The sequence below is a fragment of the Phalacrocorax carbo genome, chromosome 5 (assembly GCF_963921805.1).
Source record: "Phalacrocorax carbo chromosome 5, bPhaCar2.1, whole genome shotgun sequence".
Taxonomy (NCBI): Eukaryota; Metazoa; Chordata; class Aves; order Suliformes; family Phalacrocoracidae; genus Phalacrocorax; species Phalacrocorax carbo.
This window is the reverse complement of record NC_087517.1, coordinates 57808263-57818337: the sequence shown is the minus strand read 5'-3', so window position 1 is coordinate 57818337 and position 10075 is coordinate 57808263.

The following is a 10075-nucleotide window of genomic DNA, read 5'->3' as shown; positions in this document are numbered from 1 at the left end:
TAATATTCTGTCATTACAAAGAGTATTATAACCAGCAAACAACTGGATGATTCACATTTTCATCATGCATTAAAAACTCGTCACTGATAACTAAAGAGGTTAAGGCTTCCATTAGAAAAGTTTAAAGCACATGCTTTTCTTATATTCAGAGCTACCAACAGAAGTTAATAGGTATCTCAGACTCATTTCATCTCTCAGCAATCTGCTAGATGAAGAATTGTGAAGCTATTTATTTTGCAAAATCCCATTAGTTTTTGATAAATTCTTTCAGATGAACTGTAATTTTGAATGATTCACCTGAACAAAATAACGCACCCACACTTTCCAAATGCCATTGAGGTGAGGTCAGGCAGAGAATGAGTCTGCCAGTGTAAATGACTGCATTTGTCTCCTGTCAGAGTCCTTCACTTTGGGCACAAAAAGTACTTCCATAAGATTACTGGCTTGACAGAGATCGAGAAAACTGATTGATTTTTAATTTTCATGAAGTTTTCAAGGAATTTAGAATAATAGATCCTTTCAGAAAGCTTCAGATGCTCTGAGAGTACGTGGGTCTGTGTGTGCATGGGGAAGTGCACCTCCCTGTGGGTTCTACTGATGCAGGAGAATCAAGCACCACCCTTCTTTCAGTTATATATTGCTACGTTATGTACAGTTGTGAACATCTGTAGAAGTAAACATACAGTACCTGGGATTTAAAATGCAACACAGTCCTGGGCAGAGGCCCCTAATCCCCTTGGATGAGGGCTGCAATGCTTTTATCTAAAAACAGGCTTTCCAGACCGAACCAAGCACTATACCCTCCTGAAACACACTCCTAAACCAAGCCAAATGTATTCATTTAAAATTCAACCCTGCATTAACCCTCTTTAGCAAATTTGCAAGTGGTACAAAAGGTTTGTTGTAAGGATATCAGCTAAGGCCCTGGCACAAATACAGCCAGTAATAACTGCTATTACAGCCACGGGTAGTACATGGTCTGTAGATATTATAATGAATACATGAGAGGGAAAACCATTTATGACCCTCCCATTGCCCTCAGACCCATTCCTCCTTGTCTTTCTTGTGTGGGGAGCAACAGCTCAGCAACAGCTCAGCCCGAGCCAGCCCTGAGCCTCTCGTGCTCCAGGTTTCAAGACATCTTGCTTATGTTTCTAAGAAGCTCTAAGCTGGCTCCGTCTGGGACACTGGCCACCTTCCTTGCCACTTCAGGTCAAACATCTAGCAAATGACAACCTTCTTTGTCTGCCTTATCAATGATCTGATGTACTAGTCCCACATCTAGCACTGATGAAACTTGAATTAACACTCAGTTACCGCATTGCTGACATTGCAGTGTAGCTGTGCGTGAGGTTTTATTTCCTTTGATCCAAACTGCAGGGCAGGGATGATCATCAGTCAGTTATTCTCAAGATCAGATCCTGCTTTCATCCCATACCTCAAATTCTTCAAGGAAAGAACTAACACAAGACCCATTTCTCTAAGTAGCTTCTCAACTTCTGAAGGCTGAGGTTTAGTGGAACTTCAAGAGACAGGTATCTTTTGCTCAGTCATAAATAAGCACCAGAATTAATTTCAGTCACAGAAACATAACATATATACAGCAGTCAAACAAGAATGCATTGGATTTCCATTGGGCAACCTACGTGATCCAGCTGGATTTTGAAATGGTTACACAGTGCTCATCTTTGTGAATGGCATCAGTTCAACATACTTTTCAGATGACTGAACTTTATATGATAATCTATAATGTTAGAGCTATATCACATTTAAGACTGCCATCAAAAAACATAAACAGACAAGTGCTTGTAATACCTGCATCACTTACATCACCCAGGAAAACTTTTATCATATGATACAGACCCAATGCACAACATAACTCTTTTGTTATTAATAATTATGTGAAAATGTTAAATTATGTGACTTGAAAATGACTATACTATCAATATATAAAATAATACATTAATATTATAACTATATATTATTTAATATATAATATGTAATTACAATTAGTGTCTACTAAGACACAGTAACTGTAGTAGTGTCTTAGGACAGAAGCATTTGTGAATAAGCACTACCAGGAGTTTAGTATACAGCATCATTTCTTTCGATGTCATTGCATCTCCGAGCTCCCAAATAGTTAAATACAATTTCAGGTTACTTTAAAATCTATCGTATACTACAAAAGTTGTATACTACGAAGTTAAAAGCCACACCTGGAACCCAAGTGACTGCAGTGATCAGACACTACATATTCTGCTGGCAAAGTACATATTCCCTTGTTTTGGTAAGCTTCGGACACTTCAGTGGCGGGCAACAGTGCCACTAAAGGATTCCTTAACAATTCAGGGATGCTGACCTTTTTGACAAAGATAGTTATAAGGTAGCATCTCACAAAGATGAAGACATTAACTTCCCCCAAAAGCTTATTATAATCTAATCAAGCAGGATCAGCTAAAGCTTTCAAGAGGCGTTTAAGAGCTCTTTGGCGAAAGAGTCAAATCCATTGCTCTTCCCTTTTTCAATGATGACAAAGCCCTCCTCTCTTTCTTTGGGCAAAGTACATGTCAATTTTCAAATTCTCCTTAAAATAGCACAATCTGGATGTCCAGACTTCTCTAAATCAGCTTGGTTTTTTGCAACCAGAAGCAGCGGAAGCTTGATGCACTATACCGAAGCATAGAATCATAGAACGATTTCGGTTGGAAGGGACCTTTAGAGGTGATCTAGCCCAACCCCCCTGCAGTGAGTAGGGACATCTTCAACGTGAGCAGGTTGCTCAGAGCCCCGTCCAACCTGACCTTGAATGTTTCCAGGGATGGGGCACCTACCACCTCTCTGGGCAACCTGGGCCAGTGTTTCACCACACTCATAGTAAAATATTTCTTCCCTACATCTAGTCTGAATCTACCCTCTTTCAGTTTAAAACCATTACCCTCTGTCCTATCGCTACAGGCCCTACTAAAAAGTCTGTCCCCATCTTTCTTATAAGCCCCCTTTAAGCACTGAAAAGCTGCAAGAAGGTCTCCCTGGAGCCTTCTCTTCTCCAGGCTGAACAAGCCCAACTCTCTCAGCCTGTCCTCAAAGGAGACAGATCTCTGATCATTCTTGTGGCCCTCCTCTGGACTTGCTCCAACAGGTCCATGTCTTTCCTGTGCTGAGGACTCCAGAGCTGGAAGCAGCACTCCAACAAAAAACGTGTTGCACAATTGTTTTCACTAAAGGCTGCATGGGATCAGCAGGAGAAGCCTGCTGGATAAATCCAGTTATTTATCAATTCCCTGTCCTTGGCTCATTGGAAACGTCATCTGAAATACACTAGGCTGTCCCTCTTGCAGATTGGTCCTGCTACTGCTAAACAACACTTCAGGTACCCAACTGTTTATTAGCTTTTGTGCATGTTAAAATCGACGCTTGATTTGCTGAGAGCTTACTGTCTTCATTAAACTGTGGCAATGTGTAAATCATAGGACAGAGCCAGCAAAGTCTCTGTTCTGGTGACAGCTAGCTGCTTACCAGCACTCCTTTGCAACATGCGCACGGCCGCTCAGTTCCCAGTTCTGTCTTGCTGCACTCCTCCAGAGCTTTCTCTGAAATCTGACTCAGCTCAGGTACCTCCCCATTTATTGACTAGGAAGAAGGTGTGGACCGTTGACTAGGTTTTCCGAAGCAGAACAGCAACTGAGCTTTGGTACACAACTTTTCACCAAGAGATCTCAGAATGCTTCACAAAGGTGGCAGCACCACTTCAGAGCTATAAAGACCTTAAGGTGATTTCCTCAGCAAGAAAACAAGAAAAATTGTGGAAATCTGTTCATCCTCAAGACCTATTCCCATGTACCATCCATTAAACACTGCTATAAAAATCAGTTACAAGCTTTAGAAAATACAGTTGCCCCAATTACAAACCCCCATAATTTCAAAGAAAACTGGTGATGCAAAAATACATTGGTAACAAAAAAGCAAAGGTTAAACAAGATCTGTAGCTTCATTATTTATGTATTGTAATATATATAAACTTGGGAAGTTAGGGACCAATTTATGCTTGCAGAAATATAAGTGTATATTTGTTAGGGCTTGTGCCTTCATGCTCTACAGTAACACATGAGGAATTAGCTGGAACACACACAATTCCTGATTTTTCACTTAACAAATGCATTCCATAGTCTCACGTGATCTGTATTTTCCATAAATAATAAGATTAACTGATAAACGTCTTCATCTGCTTTTAGCGAGATTTAGCATCTGCATGCTGCGAGAACAGGTTTCTTTGGCATTCCATACCTCCCTCAAAGTGACAGTGTTTCTACAGCAACATTCACATTTATTAAGGCTGGATATAGTATCACCGCTGAACTTGTGCGCCTGAACTGTAAGTGAGAACAGGCGTAGGAAAAAAACACCTGTTCTTACTTACAGAGTAGGCATACAAACCCTGGAATAATTATATCTCTTGTTAAAGATGCATTAACATAGTGCTACATGCTTTAAAATACAAGCACTAAAGTATTGACAGGTCTAACACCTTAAGGTTTTAATAGCTCATTTTCTTGCACCTTTATAAAAGAACGTTTGATATGGCATTAAAAAAAAAGTCACATAGAAATCCAAGGCAATTCCTGCTAATCTGAGTAAAAGGTGAATCTGTTTTCCAAGATGGAAAAAGATATATCATATAGGTAAACTATAAGAAACAAAATTTCACCCTTTTCAATCACCTTATTGGTCAGAAAGTAAGGAGAGCTATAGCCACTTGTATCATGGGATGGTACAGCATGGCACAGGGAGCCAGCTACCACGGTTAGGGTGAAATTGCTCCTCTGAGACAACCTCTACCACATCTATGTCGGATGAAGTGGAAAAGCAGAATGCTTCTACAATAATGCTTTTACTGGCAGGTAGGTGTTATCTGCACAGGTAAACACCAGTCTGAATGCAACCTAGTAAACTGGGGAAGACTGGATTTATGGAAACAGGGGGTTTAGGAGTGGGTACAGTCAGCAGGGCTGTCCCTGGGCACATATACAGGACCTAGCAGACAGTCTGAATCAGCCAGCGATATGTGCTTTTCTGCTTGTGCCACCAGTTACAGATTGAAGGGGTCCTTTCTTCTTCTGCACCTAGCTCAGGTATGGATGAAGGGTGAGCTACAGGATCTAATTGTAAGGAGCCAGTGAATGCCATCGCTTTCTACGTGGTGACAACATCAGCTATACCAAACAAATAAACACTCGCCTTCCAGGCTGGTATCAGATCTGTGCAAAACACACAATAAATTAAGTGGAACGTTTCAAGTTGCAGTTTTCAGATATTAGAATATTGTAAACAAGCAGAGATGTTGTTTAAGAGCTAATAGATCGAAGCCTGGAGCATAACTCCCATCTGGTACCAAGAACTGTATATTAGGTCTTTGCGACAAGATGTCTCATCCTGTAGCATGGCCTCCTACTGACAGGCACAGGAACACCCTGAAAGATCTCAGAGCAGGGGATAATGCCCAGAACTGGCAGCTGCTTCTCTGCCAGCAGCCACTGAATTAAGTAGGAATGACACAGGTAAGTTAATGGTTGAAGTGAGGCTCGGACACCAACTTGGAGATCAGCTTTGATTTGGTCTGACCTGTTGGCACCCTGGTACCACATGCCCAGGCTCAGCCTTAGCTAGGAATGAAGCTGGCACCAGGTCCTGGGCCCAGGTGCACATCACATACACATACAGACCTAACTGCTGGAGGTCCTTGCAACCACGTTGCAAGTGAGGCACAGAGATAGCGCTCTAGTTCACATCTTTTGCCCAAGTCCCACCAGGAGGAAGACAGCTTTAAGCTCAAGGGCATACGACAAGGCTACAGCTACAGTTGCAAAGCAGATTCACAACTAAAACCATACACTACATCATTAAAACAGATTATTGTGTCCACAAGTCCCACATTCTTCTCTTTTACAGGTAGAAAAGGGAGTACCCTACAACAAGCTGGGACGCCTCTGAAGTGACAATGCTACCCTCCAGAGTTTGAAGGTGGCCTGCACCATTCATTCACCATTCCTGGCCTCAAAAAAGAATTTACTGCTAAGTGTTATGTGCTTCTGCATATGAACAACCCTTTCAGGTGTTTCAGTCGGCATAGCTCAAAGAGAACATCAGCCCACTAGCACCACTGAATTCAGTGGATATTGGAAATAATGACAGAATTTAATTTGAAAAACAATTAAAAGCAGGGATGCCTATGCAACACGCCATGTTAGTTTTCCACAGTACCTAAGATCTAGAGTTGTCAGTAACAAAATATTTGAGATCAAAAATGAAAAGAGTAAAGGTCATGGGGAATCTCATATAGAGTGAAATTTCTGCACATTAATAAAATATTTATGTATTCTCATATAACGTGTAGCTTAAGGACAACTCAGTGGAAATAATTCTTTAGTCTTGTGTCTGAATGTGAGTGGCAGCAGTTATTCTAAAAGATCAGACTGAAACCCCATTGCTGCCTTTTGAAATTCAAATTATCATTTCTGCAGAAGAAAATAGTTTCCTAACCTTTCTAAATATGGAAGTTGGATGTCATTTCCAGACCTTGGAAGTAATTAAAATTAGATCAAATGACCAAATTCTTACAACTCTTTATGGTATTATAAGACCTTAGAAAAAGAAGTGACCACATTTTTAATTAAAAGATGCTAGTGTGACCACCTGTGTAAAAGGATAGACCTTTGATCAGATATTACAGGGAAAACATGAAACATGAAACCTGAAAACACCATGAATAAGATGTAGGAACAGCAAGATCCACTAACTCTGCTCTTGTGTTGGGGCCAGGATAAAAACAGGCTTAGTTTCTTCTGCTTCCACTAAATGAAATTCCAGTGAAAGAAAGAGCAATATAGGGACTTGCAAGCCACAAAAATGGCAGATTTTATACCTATGTAAAATAACTGTTTTTGACAACATCCAAATTCATATAACTCAATCATATCTACAATCTATAGCTATAAGAATTATGCTGATCTTTCAAAACAAAATAAATCACATTTTTGCTAGCAACTCCATTAGATTCTTGGCAATTGTGGATCATTCTGATGAAGTATAGTGCACTGATGCAATAAAAAAAAAAGATACACAGAGTTTGGAACAGGTTAAAATGACAAGCTAGAGAACACAAAAAAAAAATCAGGAGAAATACCTAGTGAAGTAAGGTGGATATTTATGGCTTTGCTCAAACAAAAAATTGCCTAGATTAATATTACAAATGTACAGGCAAAGTCACAGTTAGAATTTCCTGTATTTCACCTATATCCCTCTCTTAATAACTCATTATCATGTCTTTCAAACAGGAGATCCTCCCTAGGCCAGCTGTATACAGCCAAATCTATCTCATTATGTTTTAGAAAAATAAAATCTCTAGAGAAAAGGCAGTGTTCAAACAGATGTACTGAATTAGTAATCTGAGCTGTCAGCAGCACTGTGCACCGGTTATACATAGCTAGGCAACCTCAAAATACACAAAAAACAACGGAAGGTGACCCCAAGAGTGGGCCAAAATTACCCTGTATTGCTTTTATAATGAAATCTGCAGCCCATCTTTTACTTTCTTCCTAACGCTAAAAAACCCCCAAAACTCTATCAAAATTTCTTCTCCGTTATAAGATAGCACCCCCTAGTGTTGCAGCACATGAAAACGTTATAAACTTTATAAAGTACCTTCATTTGTGACAGGGTGCAGCTAACCAATAGGTATTGCTATGGAGATTACCCAAGATGGGGATTAACTGGCTGGGTCGTTCCTCAACACTCCAGCTGCAGCTCTATGCCAAAAGCAGATGATACAGAGCAAACGCCCCTCAAACAAGGCACCACATTTCTGGGAGTCGTATAAAGCTCTCTCAACAGAAACCACTTGCAAATCTTTTTAAAGCTCAATATATAAACTATTTTCCCCTGTGACCTGATTTATTTTTGTTTCATATTACCTACCTTCGTGTTTTCTGGGGATGACCCCCTCCTCTCCTAGATAACTGAGAGTTGCCTTTATCATGGCTGTCATCAGATAAACATTCCTGCTTCTCATGTATCATCTAAATAGGACAGAAATATAAATCCTCATTGGTCCCTGAATAAAGAAATTTGGCCCTGACTTGCTCTATGTTAGGAGCAGGGACATCAGAGAAACCAGCTTCCTGCTATGCCAGCACTGCACCATGCAACGACTTTCAAAAACTTTTAATGGAAAAGCAACAAGTTTTCTTGCTCCATTTACTCCTGCTGGGAATTTATTCCTATTCTTACCCAAGTTTCTGAAATCAGAGTTGTAGAAAAATGCTACCTTACCCAAGCATAGGGTACGCAATACATACTGACTGATGCTCAGAAAATAGGTTAGTAACCTCCTTGTACAGTGCTTTGAACAATACAGCACAGGCACAGCTATACACTTTTACTAAGCAGTTATACAGCCTTTAACTTACTTACAGTTTTATGACTGTAACTTTACAGTTATACAGCTTTTACTAAGTTTTGCTGCAATGAAAAAGCTGTAAGTGGATTCTAAAGTAGGATGGTCTGTGCACGATATTCCTTTGTATATGCAGAACAGGTCTCTACCATCTAGGAATGTTTTGCACCCCATTAATGCTGATCAAGCACTTCAACAACAATTATTTAAGAGTTCCTGTTCTCCTCAGAGCAGCAATTCTTGAAGTGATCAGTGGTGAATCTGTGGTTCTCAGGTCTCCTATTTGCTCACCCTTATGGAAACCACGACGATCATACATCAACATTCCTCCTATTTCCTCTCCCTGTAAGTGGTTGTGGTAGTTGTCACAAGTACAGGGTTTTTTAAGCAGTGACAAGGGAACTGACTACACAGGCCTGCCCAGGAGCAGCTGAAGACCAGTGGACCACCACTCTCAAACAATGCAGCTTGAGAATCCTGTCTGTGTACACAGGCAGACACAGGAAACCTCTCAGTCAGTCTTTCTTTAGGGCAAAAAGCTCTTTCAGAAAAAGGTGCTCTAAACCAAAAATCAGTCTATCATCTGAGCTACTGAGCAGAAGCTTAGCCAAAATACAATAGGATATAAGAATTTAATCTCTGAAATATAGACATGAAACATGCACCTAACTTTTTTTTCATGTTCAGGCTACTGAAAAAATGCGTGCCACCAATAAAAACGTCGACCAGTTCTGCAGGAGAGCCTACTGAAAAGCATGACAGGTGGAAAATGAATCCTAAAGTCATGGCAGCTTCTGCTGAACAGGTGTTTTCATGTCCTTGCATAAAGTTCTGACAGCAATAGATATCCTAAACAAACTTAAATTATGTGCCCTCCCAGCTGACTAAGACACATGAAATATGGATATCTGACATGCCAGGATGTTTTTCTATTTTCCCATGAGGATAGCAGATTGTGATTGAAACAGGGCTTCAACAGCAGATACAGGAAGTCATTCTCCTTCTCCAAAACCATCCTTTCCTTGGCTGCGGTCAGCAAATCCATCTCATTCACACCAGTCAGTATGCACACAGCTATGACTCAATCTCTTTAGTGTCCTGCTAATCACAGTGTCTTTGCAGGGGTGAAACCGTTCACTGGAGTCCTCCAATTTTCTTCTCTCTTGTTTGGCTCAAAGTGATTGGAGAATAAAATCCCTGCTACGCACCCCCAGGCAGCATACCAATAATCCATGGAATTTCACAGGAGGGCGAGTACATGCAACATAGTTGTATGCTTTTCTCCCATTACCCCCACTCCTGCCCCAGAGATTTACAATTAAGATCACATTCTGCTTATCTCTACCAGATCACTATGAATCTGGCACAAGTTCGCAGATTGCAATACAACTGCTGTGAGATTCATGTAGAGACATAACTTCATTATCAAGGCAGACCTGCATATCCAGAGCTTCAGCTCCTGCCAGTATCATGTGATGCATGAGTTGGAGCTTTCATTAGAAAGCAAAATAGTGGCAGAACCAAAATGGGATTTCAAAACATGCAAAACAGGTCCCTCAGCAACATTTGCACTATCTGTCTTACTGATCTACTGTCTCTACATCTACTGGTGTGCAAGAGCTGGAT